Below are 17,118 nucleotides of genomic sequence, written 5' to 3' on the forward strand. Positions count from 1 at the left end.
GAGAGGCTGCTGCAAGAACCAGGTGGCTGCTGGTACACGTACCTCAGTGATACCCGAGGAGCTCGTTTAAAGGCCAGCCTCGCAAGCTCTCAAAGAGCAGGTTCTGGGTTCCACACCTCTTACCTGACCAGAACGTGCCCGTTCCATTTTCTGGATGGATTGGGCTTTCAGATAGTTCGTTTCAGTTTTTGGAGGTCATATGCAATACGTTTAGGAAACGTTTATGTAGTCACACTGTTCATAGCATAGAGGTTTCAAGTATATGGAATGAGGAAATACATTCAAAGGTCTCATCTGCCCCGTGCTGCTTGTAGCCACATTAGGAGTTTTCCAGCAGAAGTGTTGGCTGATTTAAAAGCCAGCAAGCCAGACGCCTTCCTTTCTCCTGCCCTTTGCTTCCTCCTCCCTGCTCTCCTTAAACAAACAAAACCAACCCAGTCCCCCTGCCCCATGTATTTCTGAGGGGTGATTTGAAGAACCATGAGTGATTTCTCATGAAGCTGCATGGGGCTGGGGGTTTCTCTTGCAGACATCCCTAAAACTAGAAAGTAGTAAACCTATTCATACCTACTTGTGTTGTTTTAAGGATCAAACTTAATCCTGTTGTATCCAGCAAATTATTGAAAGCACAAGGCAAATGTGGCCTGAAGCTTAGATCGCTGGGAAAGGCTAGGTTGCAAAGATAAAAGGGGCTGTTTAAAAAGTTAAATGGGCCATTTTAAGCAAGTGATGCTTTAAAAAATGGGAGAAAATCATCATCCTATTCACTTCAGGTTCTTACTACCTACGAAGCAGCCTCGACTGCCTGGTTCACTCTGAAAAATCTGAAAACTAAACATCAGTATGAGCAACATACGTGTTCCCAGACACATGAAAATAAGACATGGGGAAAAAATTAAAAACTCATTCACAGATTATTTTTGTTAGCTTCAGGCCTCTATGGATTATATGACTGAATTTCTGTCTGCAAATGTGTGGGCTAGATGTTTTTAACTTTGCTCTAATATAAAAACAGATGCTAACAGTGATTCTGGAAACAGGGACTTTCCTTTACAATAAGACTTCTTGTGAAATAGCACAAGTTAGTAACTTTAAACCAGTGTTTCTGCTTTAAAATTCAGTAGTAACAGTTTTTCATACCTTGTTGGAGTAAAAAAGGATTTTATGAAGTACGTGTAACAATTGTGGGTTCTTTCTTTAGATTTCTGTAACAGTAGTAGTAGTTTATTTTGTCGTCCTGAAGGGAAAAAAAGAAGTCATTCTTTCCTTCCCAAGGTGTAACTCTTTTCAATTCTTGCAATATACCATTTTAGCTACCTGTGTGTCAAGAGACAATTGCATGAAACAGATGGTGGGGGCAGCACTCACTGTAAAACAACAGGGCAGTGAAATGCAGCAAGCCACTGCTGTCTTCAGTGCATGCTGGAGCTGACCAGTGTTGGTGCATGTGTGCATTGGCCCAATTTGTGCTGCTGCCTGTGTCTTTCTAGCAAGTCACCAACAGCTTCAAAGTGTAGCTCAAGGATCTAAGCCCGTAGTAATAAAGGTGTGATATCGAGACTGAAACGTTCCTGAGTATGTAAATGGTCGTGTGTCTTCATGTTTGAGCAGGAGAATGAAAAGCGTTGTTAGAACATAAGTATGTCTTGCTTTCTCTGGTAAAGTTAGGCTCCCGTTTGACACGTGTTCACCATTACTGGATGTAAATACAGGCATGGGGATTTCTTGCAGTACTGCAGGAGGTGAAGTGTATGGCTGAATTAGAAAGCAACAGATTTTGCTTTAAAAGTACTAATTTTTGGAGCAGTCAGACACTTCCTCAGAAGGAGATGCCAATGCAGGCATCACCTAATGCCTTCACCCCTGTCAGTCACTCAAGCAGGCGGTCGTCTCCCACACAGTATGGTTAAAAATCCATTTAAAACAGGTGTTTTTTTTAGTGATTGTCTTAATAGGCAGCATAGGCACTGGCTTTTTTCTGAAATAGAAAGTGTTAGTGCTGGTAGCTACAGTAGTTGTAATTTGAAAGTATTATATATTTGTTTCCTTAGATTTTAAAAATCGTGGTACTCAACTGGAAGAAGAGCTCACCTACAATAAATCTTTTGATCCAAACTTTAGACTGATACTTTTGCCTGGCAGAAGCCCATTTTGTAGGTATTAAGAGGACCTTTTCATAATTTAAGCTGATTCAACAATTTAAAATTTAGTTTTCTTTTCCTTTCTTGCTTCATATATGTATAAAAAATGAGGTATGAGACAGTAAAGTATATTATGTCAAAAGTCTTGAGAGATGGTGAGTTAAAAGTAGTTGTATTGGATAGCAAAGGACAGGTAACTTGAGCAAAGCTTATTTTTCTGTCATTAAAGTACAGTCAAATCTGTTTAAGGTGTTATCTTTAGTTGGTACCCACTTTTAAACTATGTAATGCTTCAGTATTATTCAATTCTGAATTTAAAAAAAATCTGCTTTGTAAATAATCATCAGCTGTTGTTTTCTAATATTCTAAAAAGCCAAGGAAGTCTTTAATTTCCTTGTGCTTCCTAAGTTTATGTGTGTGTCTGCATGCGCCCTATTATACAGAAAAAAAAATCTTTAACTTAGTGGAGAGTATATTTAGCTGTGGGTAAATGAAAATAACAGTTAAAGTTCAAACATCAAGTAAGATGAATATGTATTGTGTAAATCAAGGGATTTTTTACATCGGTGATGCATCCCGTCATGTTACGCTTGTGATCCGTTTTATTGTTTATTTTTTATATCTGTTTTATTGTTTTATTTGTTTATTTAATTTTGCCCACCCTGTCTCCTGTTCTGAGACGGGTTCATCTTCTGATATGTTATTCTTTACCAATCCCCAGTAAGTTTTTCAGATTGAAGTAGTGTATATATACTGTGGGGGATTTAGAGGCAGAGGCGAGAGGATAAAAACCAAGGTGTTTTGTTTTCTATCCCCTTCCTGTAGCAAAGAACTAGACTAGATAAAAGCTTGAAGATATCTTAGGGTCTTAAGCCTTTAAGCTCATCTAGGTATGAACTCTTTAATCGTTTGAAAAAGCTGTGGAATTGTGGAGATCTGTAACAGAAATCCTGCGATTGATACAAATGCAGTATGAATAGAAATGTGTGGTAAGGACAGAGAAAACAGCAGAACAAAGGGTTAAAAGCTGGGCTGTGTTGATAACCAAGAGCACCATTCCTAGCTGTAAAAGCCGAGGAATGCGTTGTTTATGTCAGGACCAAAAGGCTAAAAGGAAGGCTCTGAGGACTGGTTGCCAGCAGACTGCATCCTAACACCCGGAGAATTGTAATGAAGTGGCAGCGTATCCCCTGTGTTGTTCATTTCCCGTTGGCTCTGGAGGAAAACAAATGTATATTGCAAATGAGGAAAAACAGATAATTGTCATACAACCTGACCTAACACTTAACGGAAACTGGAATCAAAGGGATTTTGAGACAAAGGACCACCCCGTATCAATTACTAACTCCTAAAGGATGTAAAAGATCCGTCTAAAAATTCAGGTTTTTATCACCAACCAAAACCCCAGCAATGTCAGGAAGCCAAGAGAAGCAGGTTTCTCCCTGTTGGCAAAGCTGTGTTGGATGCAACATCATGGTACTCGGGTATGTGGGAGTGAGTGAGTGTAATCCGAGAGTGGGGAGCCATAAAATCAACTTGCTGATGTGTATAGAGAGAGATTTCTTTTTGTATCACACTAGTTTCCCTACAAAAGCTTTCTTGAGGATGATGAATATGTAACTTGCTTCCGTTTTATTATTGTCGACAGCTGACGTAGTCAGGGAAATTTGTTTGTTAAAAATAGGTCGAGACCCCCATCCTTGTGAAGAGAAAAACAGTATCAAGTCTCTACTTATGAAACCAACTTTCTGCAAGCAGGGAGGTAGGTATACAGGAGGGTGTTTAAGAACTCTGCGGACTTTATTACACAAAAAAGGAAATGATCTTACATTTTGGGTTCTTTGTCATGCTGATAGTACTTATTGCAGGGAAGTGTGTGTCCTGTAGGAGAGGCTGGCATTTCCTCTGGGACTTAAGTTACTCCTACTGATAACATTGAGTATTCATGACCCTCATCCTTCATGTCACATCATCTGTGCTCTCCTCATCTAGGGATGAGCTCTTCTGATGCTCCTGGTGAATCTTGTTAAACTTCCAGAATTTCTCCTAGCAGCACTTATGATGATAAGCTGAGGTTAAGAGCATTTAGGTTGTTGCCTGAATCTGCTGGTTCTGAAAGATCTCTGGAGAACAATTTGCAGTAAAGCATTTCAGGGCTCTTGCATCGTCTTTAAGTGGTATACTTTGGCCCTTGTGGTTGTAGCATTACACGAGCCTACTAAAAGCAATTAGCAGCACTGCATGGTGTAACAGGCGTACCAGGTGTATTGGTGTGTGAAGCCAACACATTAAACTCAAATAGTTAAACACAGGACTTTTAAAACCTTCAATTTCCAAAAGTGCTTCGATTTGTGGGAGAGGAGGAAGGGATGTTCTTGATGGGCTAGTGAACAAACACAAACTGTGGGCCTGCATTTCTAATGTAAGGACATTGGAATATGGGCAAAAACAGGAAGAAAAGAAAGCTGTATTTCTTTCTAGGCAATAACCTTTTCTTCTTGCTGAAAGGGACTGCATTAAGTCAAATCTACATCAGTACTGACCAATATTTGGTACTTCTGTGGAACCAAAAATGCTCATCTTACAACAGCAGGATAGTAAGTATCTTAAGCTAGTTTCTGAACTCTAAGAAAAAATTTGCAGCCAAGCATAGGAGGGCTCTTCTATCTTCTCACAAATATTTTCTCATTTTCTGCAGAAAATCAGAAATATTGATAGACACAGCTGATTCTTATTTGTATATCAACTTTATGACTGAGAGAGGAAGGGAGAAATAGCCTAACTTCTCTAACAAAACAATTGAACATTGTTCTGTAATACCCTAGGGTAGCTGATTAGAAAAGCTTTACTTTCCATTTCTTCGTATTAATAAAGTATTGTAAAAAAAATCTGAGAGACCCCAGGGCTGGTTTATCGAACTACCTGCAACAGGCTTAAGACTTGCTACCTCCGTGGAAAGAGAACTCATGCTAATGCTTGCTCCGTACAAATGTGTGGTCTAAAGGTGAAGCTGGACTTCTGCTAACCAGCTCAGGTGCTGCTGCAGGAGCCTTGGTTTGCCCCTTGTACTCTGCCTAGGGGGAAGGAACTTCTCCCTTGGTGCAGACTGCTTAGTGGTGATGGAGTCAGGATCTTAACTTCCTACAAGCTGTATGTTTGAATCCACATGGATTAGAACCCAAAAAGGTGTAAGTCATTTTGGCAGCTCTCACGGACCAGGTGTTTCTGAGTAGAAACCTTATACTATAACACCAGCATCAAATTCTGTTTTATTTTCTCAGCTGAGTCCTACTGCAAAATTCTTCCCCGGGCAGGATAATTCTTAAGACAGCTTCTGACTCAACGTTTGGGTTGGCTTTTTTTCCTGTAAGTAGAAAGGGGTCAGACTGTACCGTGGTTGTGTTTACGATTATAATCACTTTACACTGGAATTTGCCATTTTGGACTGGAGGATTACATTTCTGTATGTGTGCCCTTAAAGCATTTTAGTCTAAATTTGTTACTGTTTGTTTATAGTACATGTTTTTGAGCCATTTTTCTTACAGTGGACAATGCCATAGGGAATAAATAACACCTTCAACAAATTCCTTGTGCCTCGTTTTTAAGTGCTTTTTGCAAGTGATTAATATTTTGGAAAATATCCTTCTGTAATAGGACTGGAAGACATCTAGTTTACAGAGCAGCACTTAAATATTTTAACACCTAAATTAGCCCAGATCCCAGAGTTGCTTCTGTAATGAGGGAAAAAGCAGGAGCTGGACAAGCAAGACTGTGTTTCTGCAGCCTCAGAGTGCTGTGTGTGACAGCTAGTGACACCGTCCTCCCGAGACGGCAATGGCTAGTACAGATCCCGTTACAATGAAAAAACATCCTTGTGTGAGGAGGCAATTGAAGCTTTTCATTAAGGAATTCAAACTGACAATAATTTCCATTGAAATCTCGTTTCAAACCCTAAATATGGAAGCCACAGAGGGAACAATAACGAGCCAGCTGTAGCGTAATCTTTACTCAGTAAGTTAATTGTTTTTTTCAAATATAATGATTTGTTCACAAGTTTCTGTGGAAACTTAAACCCAGAGACATAGGGAATGCAGACTTCAGAGTTAAATAGCTTGTGGAGACTTGGAGTCTCCAAGGAGCTGGAGAGGACACCACTTACTGTCTGGTTAGAGACTGGATTTTGTCCTCAAGGGGATCTGTTCCTGTAGTAAATAGCACGGATGCTTGCAGCAGGAATTGATACTGCTATGACAGCATGTATGGGAGTGCAGGTAAAGATTTCTTCTTTGTGCAAGATGCGATCACATCAGTTTCCTTGCCCCATCTGGCCCTTCAAACACCTCCAGAAACAAACTGTTGCCAGATGAGAAACTTGCTGTGCAAACCTTCCTTTACCAAGTAGTCCTTACTTACATGACATGTCCCAGTGCGTAAATAAGTGTGCAGTCCTGGTTCGTGCTAGTAACGGATTGAGTTTATGCTCACCCTCCTAAATATCTATTCTTATTTTTAAAAAAAGATGATAAAGGATGTTAATAATTGCTCCGATACCTGGTTGTGGCTATCTCTTAGCTTCCGAACTACCTCTATGATGAATTACCTCTACAAGGAGGTTTTCTCACACTTTTTTAAGCACCTCCTTCTTGGAAAAAGAGATCATATAGCAACAAACACCTGAGAGAAACTTACTGCTTGAAAAGGCATGCAATTCCCATTTTTACTGCTTCCTTAAGGGTTAAAAGTGTTAATGACTCAGATAGTATGTTGCAATAATGATGTTATCTGTGCTGTTTTTTTCCTTCCTTATAAAGCTTTATCAGTGAGGAGTGTAACAGTTTTTCCTTTTTGTGTGATGTCAGAAAAGAAGTTCAGTCCATTAACCTGTTTGACTGAATTTTACTGCTGTGCTAACAATAGTTTGTATCAGAAGAAGCATAACTGATGGGTCTCCTTCCTTCTGTAAATACCTTTTCTTTCTTCATTTCCTCCTTACTCACCGCATCTCACCGGCTAGATAATAAAACATGGGATGCAATGAGGGATAGAGGAGTTTGTTCACCACGCTTCCCCCTTTTAATTCCTGCCCTGCATTACTTATGTACTTCCGTGGCTTCAGTGCCCCCTTCCATTTTCTTAACACTTTTTGATTGGTTTGCATTCACAGGTATAAAATAGATGTTACTTTATATTGGCTTGAAAAGTTGGAAAAAGTTGGAAAAGTTATTTGGAAAAAAAAAAGTTATATGGAATAGTTGGAAAGTTATTTATGAACCTTCAAGTTCTGTGAGCCCAATTAAGTTAGGTCTTAGCATCAATGCAGTAGCTGTGTTGAAGGAGTAAAGGCACTTCAGAGCTTCCACAAGAAAGCTGCCAGATCTCACAGACACATTTAGTCAATTGTTCTGCCTAAAAATAATGAGAAAGAAGATGTGAATGGAATAGGATACCTTTCCCATTACTAGCAGTAGCTGTTTTAGGAGTGAATGGGCTTTCCTGAGAAGGAACTAGGTAAGGGTAGTCTGTGTTTTGGTGGGAGGTGTTCCATTGCCCCACAGCCAAATCTTTATACCTTCACCTGATTAATCCTCTGTAAGGTTTCTCCTTCTTTGTACTCTATGAAGCGTTTGAGATAACATGGAGTTATAACTCAAAGCAGGTATAGCTCAGGAGGTTCAACCCTCAGTTGCTTGTCATCTGCTGTGTAGTCTGCCATACGCTTGCGTTACAGTCTATAAAACTTGGCTTCTTTATATGATGCAAAGAGCCAGTAAAGAGATTTCTGCAGTCATCTGGTTTTAGAGCATCAGCAGAGCATCCTCAGTGTAGGTAGAACACTGGCCCACAAGAACCCTGTTGTCAGACTGCTGCTATAAAGTTTTAAGGAAAAACAGGCAAGACTCCTCAAAATGGTAGTTCTGCATTTTTGTATAGAACTGTTTGGTAAATTTGGTGGTTTGATCAAGCGTCAGATCACACAAAATACACCTTTATCTTTGTGGGCTGCAAGCCAAACGTGGAACAATAATGGCGATTTCAGTAGCGTTAATGAAAAAGTGCTCTGCAAGCACCATCATCGTCCCAAGAAATATCAAGTCATTCCCGTTGTGTTATCTTTGTCTCTTAAATTATGCACACCCTTGTTGGAGAAGCATCTACATCTGATCTGACAAGTGGTTAGCAATTAAATGGCTCCTTTGGTTTCTGTCTTGTGGTCGGGTGGTGATGGCCGGCATGAGGCAGAGCCGGGATTTTTGTGGTGCTGTGTGATCCCTGCAGCGAGGGGCAGAGAAGCGTCCTTTGTTCTGGTGTCCTGCAGCACCCGATCGTAGCAGACCTGCAGCACAGGCTGCTTCCATTGGCCCATGCTGATCACTGGTGCTTTACAAAAAATAACCATTGCTTACAGTGAAACTGGGTTCCTACACATCCAGCTCGTGCGTTGTGCTTTGTGGGAGCTTCCAGCAAGTGCGGGCTCCAGGGTACCCGCCTGGGACACGCACCAGGGCACGGTGTGCACTGAGGAGGTAGGGAAGGGATTTCCTCCGCGTGGAAGCGATTATCGGAACAAACAGCCATCCTTCTCCTTCTGATGTGCCTGGTTTTCTGTATCAGGCAGAAATGGTATGGAGTTTCATAAGCTGCGTTACTTTATTCAACAGGTACTTGGTAGGACGGGGCAAAAACGGGTCTGTGGTAGTTTGCTATATTGCCTGCTCTGAATTTCATACACTGCACTCTGCTGTGAAGATATTAAAGGCTGTAAAATACAGGTTTTCTAGATTTTCTGTTTCCTTTTTATCGGGCCCAGGTTTGGAAGAGTATAGTAAGTGAAACACAGTCAGCCTCCCCTTCCTCACCTATAGCTACTCTGGTCCCCATCTGCAGGCAAGGACACAGGAGGAATACTTTCTGGTGAGATTTTACTGCTCATATTTTTAGATCTTTGTTACTTTGAAACCTTCAGGATAATTAACAAAGCTTGGCATTTGTTCTTTTCTAAGAAAAAGCCTTTAAACCTTTAATTCAGTTGTGGCAGATGTTTTGCTGCAGCACCTGTAGTTCTCTAAACCCACAGTAGGGATGCTGAAGGTCAGGATTTGGCACAGCGTGTACCAAAGTGCTCCATGGCCTTTCACAACCACAAAGGAGATTGTCATCTTCTTTAGCAATTCTGCAAAAATGTTGGTCTTGAATTCAGGCTACTTTGTCCATGGATCTCCAAAGAATTTGATAGTATTTGTATCCAAGGGAACCTCCTATCGAAAAGACAAAGCAAGGTTGAGAATAAAAGGAACTTGTTAGAAAAACCCACTGCCAGTTTCTTATACCTGTATGCAGTATGTAAATATGTATGCAGTGGTAAATATGTAAATATGCACAAAAATTCTGTGCACTTTCAAGTTCTTGAGGCGTTTGGATTTATAATTTGCTGAAGTCATGAGATACCGATATTTTTGTCCTGATGCTTTCGCTTTGGTCACCCCAGCAGCAGAAGGTGGCTTCCAGCCTGACGACTTCTTGCTCGGATGGGGGATTCTGGCACCGTTCTGGGCATGGGTGCCTCTCTCTTCTGGTTGTCACTTGGGCTGGTCTAGCAGCCGTGGGCTGGGGCAGCTGCAAGAGCAGCACGGACCTGCGTGCGTACCGGGAGAGCAAGGCGTGCAGGCGCTCGGTGGGCAGCGCTCACTGCCCTGCGCGCCTCGCCTGATTGCATGTGCCTGTGTGGGCTCCTCTTGGAGCTGTCTAGACACAAGCAAAACCTCGGGTCTGATAACGTCAAGTTTGCCTCTCTGTTCTCAGCTGTGTGACTTGCTTCCCAAGTACCGGAGGAAACCTGAAAAACTTGCCTTGCGTTCTCGTGTCTCGTCGAAGACCTGCTTTGGCTGATTTATGGGATCCGACCCAGCTGGGGGGCCTTTTAAAGCATTTTATATTTCCAGGTTTGGGGGGCTGTTATTTCTAAATGCATCCATAAGTTTTCAGGAAGATTAGCGCTCTAATTGAATCACTATGTTTTTCATGAGACTCCCTGCTTTCATCGTATTCTCCAGGGAAATAGGGGTGGCTTGCCTCTACAGAGTTTGCAGTGCCATACTGCTGGTGTTTTGCTATCTTAAAAAGCAGAACTTCCTATCAGGCACTGAGACATAACTGTTTAATAAAATGTGGTTTTCCTAGTACTAACCATGCATTATAGTTATCTTGTAGGTAGCATAATGGGAGCCTCTACGTGAGCTTAGTGCCAACCAGCAAATGTGGTGGTTCATAGCATTTTTATTTTACAGCTTTTCATATAAACGTAACTTATACAGAGAGGTAAGACAAAAAGTTGAATGTATCCCATCGAGAACGCTAAATACCCTTCTTTAAGCAGGTTGTAGAATGATTTGGTACAAACACATATTTTTTGTTTCTTTTTAAAATTTGTTTGTTTATTTGGAGGGAAAGCATCCCTGCGTTTCCTGGTTAACCAAAGATATCCCAGAATAAATCAGATACGAGAACCTACTGCCAGTGTTCTTTTCCAGCTGAGATTTTCAGGATTGTATGAGAAGGATTAGCTTTATGCATCCAGTGTTTGAAACCTAGAAGTAGATCACAGCAAAATTCTGGAGCTTCAGAAAATTATGTGGAGTATGTAGTGTCATTTCTTTTTTTTTTATAGCCGTAGTGCTACAAGTCAAACTGTTCCAGTCCTGTCCCATCGGTCTCCTGAGAGTCCCCTTAAATTTGAGGCAAGACGCTGCTTGTTTAGATCCAGCTGATGGCTTCGTGCCATCAACTGATGGCATCAGAAATAAATAAATGAATAGTCTTGATGTGGGAAGAAGGATTACCATAGCCATGGTGCGGGCTGCTCGGGATGAAATACTGTGTGACAGGGCAGCGTTCGATCCACCTGGCTCACTGCTTGCTGCCGTGCCCTGCATCCCTCCCTCCTGCTGCCTCGTGCTGGCCCGGGGATGAGCCATTTCGGAGTGCTAACTCACTGCAAGGAGAGCTGCGAACCACCGTAGTGTTCCCTGTGGTTCAGCAAGAGCAAGCACACGCTGGGGACTGGCTGGGGGTGAGGGGAAAGGAAGGGGAGAGGCAAAGATGGGGATGCAATGGAATGGAGGCTGTCTGGGATGGCCCACTGCAGTCAGCATCGGACCCAAATATCCATCAATAATGAGTGTAACAAACCACTTACACGTAAAGTGGTTTTCAGGAGAATAGGAAAGGCCATTGCGAGGGCCCTTTGCCATTTCTTCATGCTCGGGGTTTAGGATTTTTGTTGTTCGGTTTATAGAAAAGCAGTTAAATTTAATTCAGAAAGCAGCTGACTTAGCTGTTCCTTGCAATAACAAGATTTAGGTCAGAAAAGATTGGAACAAGAATAGTGTTCTTTTCTGTTGAATTTGCACTGCTTTATTTACAATCCAGAATTGTCACTTTGCCCGTATTGTTGGTCAGTCTCCTTTTGTTTCCTTTCCAAATCGCTGTGTGTGAAAGGCCAGGTAAGCTTTTTCTATTTATTTATTTAGAAACGTGTACAACTGCAAAGATACTTGGGCAGATGTGGTGCCCAGAACAACTTGTAACTCCAAAAATAGATGTTTTAGATTGAGTGTCACGCTGATACCTTGTTTTTTTGCCTGGATTGCTTTTTGGCTAGCTTCCTTCCCATTGCTGAGTTTCTCTCTCCTTCATTTAGCTTCTTTCTACAGTTCTTGACTTTTCTTTCAGTTAACCTGTCAAAGTCAGTAGGAATTGCCATTAAATTACAGTAGTTTGAATACTGCAGCCCAGGCCCTATTCTTCTGGATACAGGGAAGATAAACAGAGCCAGTCTGACTCACCATTTTATTTCAGTGGTTTTATAAAGGAACTCCATAGACGTTAGCACAGATATTTTTGATTCACGGCCTTCCGAGTGAGAGGACAGTCAAGCTCTGTGAGTCTCAGCAGAAGCTTATAACATAATGACTGTGCATCCTGCGTGCTATCAGGAGACGTGGCAAACCTTTCCATGTCCTTCACCTCTTGTAGTCCACCTTCTTATTTCATGTAGCCCTTTTCTCCATGGGTATAGGTTGTTGGCTGCATACCAAATAGATCATCCAACTTCTGTGTTTCTGCCTGCTCCAAAATCATTCATATCATATTCCCCTTTGTTGTAAGAGCTCGTCATTTAAAAGATTTTAAAATTCTTTTCAGTGTACACTTTGTTTTTCCCATTTCCATGAGAAAACATTAGATAAAAGACGGCATAAAGGCTTTGCAGATCACTCGAGGATCAACTCTGAGAATTGTTTATGAAGAAATACTGTTATGGTAGCATAGCTGATGTTTAAAATACTTCCTCACCTGTTCAAAGGACACAATAGTCTGCTACATTTTGGTCAAGACACCTGTGGGTGTAGTTACTTCACATTCAGAAACACCACAGGGGCCTTCATCACTGTCGCATGCCTCAGTACCTCACATCAGATTCCGTCCAAAGGCACCTTCACTTGGAAATTCCTGTCTTTATAATAACATGCCGTGCATTGTACGTCTTGCATGGTACTGGTTTATCTTGAAATTGAATGTTGAAATCAGCATCTATTCTGTTGTGCAAAAAACCAGTCATTTTCTGATAGATAATATACATTGTTTTCTTATTTTCTTACTGCTCTAACAGCTCTGGCTTCTTTTTTTTTTTATCTTAAATTCCACATCTTAGGGTGGCGTGTAAGAGAGAGGGGAAGGCTGCCCACAAAGAAGCTGTTGTGACACTTGTTTAATTTGTTCTGCTTCTCTTGATTATTGTTAGTTCAGCGGAAAACCGAGAGATTATTTCAGAAGAGACACTGACACACATTTGAAAAAGACACCATCGAGATTAGTCACCATTCTTGAATGTCGGAAAGTGTTTGTGAGGAATCCTTCTTCTGACTGTAGACTTGTGTGTGCTTTCCATAATGTTGCTCTGATCTTGATTATGCCCACAACCACAGAGTTACGCATCACACCCAGTCCACTACAACTCCCAGGACACAATCTGGGAGGCAGTAGGAGAAGGAAATCAAAGTATCTGGACCTGAATCCTACTTTGTCCAAGGGCAGCCACCTTTTCTGGAGCTGTGATGCTGTGAGATGAGTGCCCATGCGCTAGGATCGGGAGCAGGGATTGCTCCTGACTTTTCAAAGAGCAAATCCAACAGTTAACCAGTTAATTACTTACATACACATAGAACCTATTTTTCAGACTTTATCATTGTTACATGCTTTCTTTTCTGTTAAGGTATCCTGCTCCAGAAAAGGAAAAGGTTGGTTATTTTTAGCACAAGTGTGCTTTCCAGTTTGCTGTTCATCACCTTGTTGCTAAACAGTTCCTCATGAATGTGGCAGGAAGGTTCTTGCCTCTCTGCTCTTAGAATATGTGTGTGTTGCTTTTTGCAAGAGTTGACCTAAGTCCTGTCAAATTCTCCCTAAAGGTATTGTTAAGCTCCTTCAGTTCACTCACCGTCTTTTATGGGTAGTGCTCCTGCTACAAACAAATATTTTCATCCAGACTGTGGCAGATAAGAAAACCAAATGAACATAAAATCTCACTAAATCAAACTTGATGATGTGCTTCTAGGTTAAATAATGCATCCAGGATTTTATTTTTAAATATTTCTGAGCTTTCTAAAATTACAGTAGAAGTAGGTTTGAATTAGTGGATGAAATAGAAAAGATTTTATATTTCATGAAAAACATTCTTCATGTTGAAGTGTGTTAACAGATAAGTGCTTATGTATAAAAGTTGCCTGCAGTGAGCGTTGCTACTGGTTCACCTCGCTTGCATAGGTTTAGTTCTCACAAAATGAGCAGCTGCTCACAGGTCTTCTGCTTACTGCGTGTATTTCCAGCATTGCTGGGTGGTTTTTGTGCTTCCAGCACCTTTACTCATGCTATTTGATAGCTGCTCATGTGCCTGTCTGTATTTATATCCTCTGCTAGGTAGAAAGTATTTTGCTTAGAAGTCAACGGTCTTTATCCTTCAGTCTCCAAAAACTGTTCCTACTACATAATAGTTCTCAGTAAATAGGTACTTTGCAAATATTTGATGAGTGGAGTAGTGAAAGAATTGTAAGTGAAGTCAACCCTGCCTGTACAGTAACAGGCATCTAGAACTGAACTGGGCACCCCAGGCTGCATTTGGAACTAATGGGGAGAAAAAGGTGCTTTAAGGGCATTATCTTACGACCTGTTTTAAACACTTGACCATGACAGAACTGATCTGGACTCCTCACTGAAGATAAGCACAGCTGAGCCTTATGCCTCAGCTCACAACTTGTCGGTAGTCAGTTGAATTCTGCTCTGTGCATTGCTGCTCTGGTGTGTTATTAATAGTTGCAAAAGCTATTTACAGCTTTGATGATTGCATTAAATCTTAATGCAACCTAAAGCTGGATTCTTCAGTGGATGTAATTTCTGCATGGGGAAGACCAAATTTGGAGGAAAGAAAGTGGAGGAGGTGAGAACAGACTTAGGTGTCTACCTGTCTCCTGCAAACTGGGACTTGCTAAAGGCTCATTTTGGCAGAAGTGGGTTAAGAAGAGAGGAGGCTAAGAGACTAGCGATGGCTCAGTATGAAAACTTGAGGTGCTTCTGGTAGCTGAGCTGCTAAGAGACTCCAGTGTTTTGGATCCTGGTTGTTATTTACCAGTCTGCTTGTGGTTGGGAGCTGCTTGATAGCAGCTGAAACAGCAACCAACTTGAGAGGTAGGTAGATGCCAGCTTCCACGTCTCCTAGTTGTCTGGTAGTGTTTTGTTGCTGTTGTTGGTGGTGGTTGTTGGTTTTTTTTGTGTTTTTTTTTTTAGTAAAAACACACAAGTTAACTGTTTTGGAAGTCCCCTGCTCACCAACGCCATCACATCCAGTGAATGCCAGGTTTGATTTTGGTTTTATTGCTTGCCCGGAGACAATAATGTAAGCATACGGTTCGAAAGTATTTTGTTGCCAAATTCAGGCTGCTGTTCAGATACATCAGTAGCATAAGGCAAGAAGGCAAGCTGTAATTAGTAGTAAGGTAAGAAAGAATGTTGCAAGTGATGTAAATTTGTTTGTCGTAATGATTTGCTTAATGTTTCAGATATTTTTCCTCTTTATTGCACCGAACGCTTTCACTATACTTTTAAGGTGTTAACAATGAAGTGGATGTTTTAAGAATAATTACGCTTGTAATTGTCCCTAGCTTTTATAAAGCAATCAATGCAGTAATTTATGAACTCTGAAACATTTTTCCTTTAAGCACTCTCCTTTCAAAGAATCTATTAAAAAATAATTAATGACCAGTTTTTATAAAGACAGCATAGATGCTGTTAAAGAGTCACATACGTATTTCAGTAATTTCACTGCAAATACATTTCTTCTCTTTTTCTGAGTGGCACATTAAGTCTTTCTCATGGTCTGGACTTTTCACTTCCTGCAGAGTACTCGTTAAACCAGAGTTCAAATGTCTGGTTTGCTGAGATGGTCTCATAAACTGAACGAGAGATTATCGTAGTGATGTCAGTTTTAGCAAATTGTTCCCTTTTTCAGAAAAAATAAAACTTGCAGCTGGTGACAGTTTGTGGGTTAGAGGTTCTGAAAGGAAAATTGGGCAACAGTGTTTTTAATGTAATTATTCTGCTATCTTCAGCATTTGTTCTAGCAGAAGATTCCTTAAATATCAATATTCGTGCTTTCATAAAGCATTAAAGCCAGTTTTCTGTCACTGACTTTTTAATACTTTTCTTTGGCTGTAAATCTCAGACCTGTATGTTTTATGTGAAAACAAGATTATTGGCTTACAGGGTACCACTAGACAACAACAAATTCACCACTTAATGCTAACTTATTTACATAAGTCTTTGGCTAATACATCTGTTGTGGATTCTTATTTTTACTGTAACTGACAGAGTTTGCACGGGGAAGAGGTCTCAACAGCAAATAATGCTACTTCAGTTTGAAAACTTTGTCCTAAATAAATCTCCAGTGGTGGCTGTGGTGATGTTTGCCTTCCTATTCAAGCCCCAGTCAGAAACATCTTCTGACTAGCTCCTGGAGTATAGACTTCCCAAACTGAACAGAAGTCAGTGGAAACAGCGATGGGCACTTCTGAAAATCAGACCAGAAGCATTTTAAAGTGAGCACCCAAAAATGAGTGCAAGGTTGGGTGCTGAAGTCACAAGTGTGAAGCCATGCTTCTAAAGGGAACTGATTTCTGACAAGCATGGTTGATAAGCCAGGATAAAGACAGGTTGATGAATCACTGCTGCGTGTTTTCAGTGTGCTTGCAAAACCGTGTTCTTTCCAAAACAGCTTGTGCAAACGTCTCTGGCTCACAAGAGATGAAGTAAGCTACAATGGCAAAAGTGCAAATTTTTCCTGGCACATATTTGTCCTAAGTTGTGGTTTAATGGTGATACTTTTCATGTGCAAAGCAAGCTTCTAAATTCATTATAACCTGGATAAAACTAATGATTTCCAGATAACAAAGTGAAATATGAGAATACAGCATTCTGTATATAGCATGCTCACGTGTACTAAAGCCTGAAAAGAAATATCTCAGATGTCTTTCTTGGGTGATACTTGTCCTTAATTCCACCACACTGTTGAGGAAACTTGGCTACTTTCCATGTGGGATTCTTCTGAGCTTGTTATATTCAGTTCTCCTGGAAATATTTTGCTTCATCAATGAGAAACAAAACTGCTTCTACAGAGAGGGATAAATTATCTCAGTTCTTTGTGTGTACCTAAAAGCTGGTACATCTTTAGCTTATGCCTGTTTGCACAGCAGGTGATGCTCAGGGGTCCTTGCCTTGAAAGAAAGGGAGGACCTTTCCTCTCCTCAGTGGTGTACAGACGTGAAACAAAATACTAATTCTTGCTTCTAGATCTTTCAGTCCTGGGTATGGGCACATTCACTGTTGAGGTTACAGTTACAACAGCATTTGTTTATCCATCAGTCAGTATTTTATC

At 40.8% G+C, this 17,118-nt stretch overlaps 1 protein-coding gene across 2 annotated transcripts in view; it reads left to right on the top strand.

The window, feature by feature from the left end:
• Positions 1-17,118, top strand: part of PIP4K2A (phosphatidylinositol-5-phosphate 4-kinase type 2 alpha) — a 108,816-nt gene that overhangs the window by 26,580 nt on the left and 65,118 nt on the right. The gene's annotated exons all lie outside the window — the stretch shown is intronic.

This window comes from Cygnus olor, chromosome 2 (genome assembly GCF_009769625.2).
Source record: "Cygnus olor isolate bCygOlo1 chromosome 2, bCygOlo1.pri.v2, whole genome shotgun sequence".
Lineage (NCBI taxonomy): Eukaryota > Metazoa > Chordata > Aves > Anseriformes > Anatidae > Cygnus > Cygnus olor.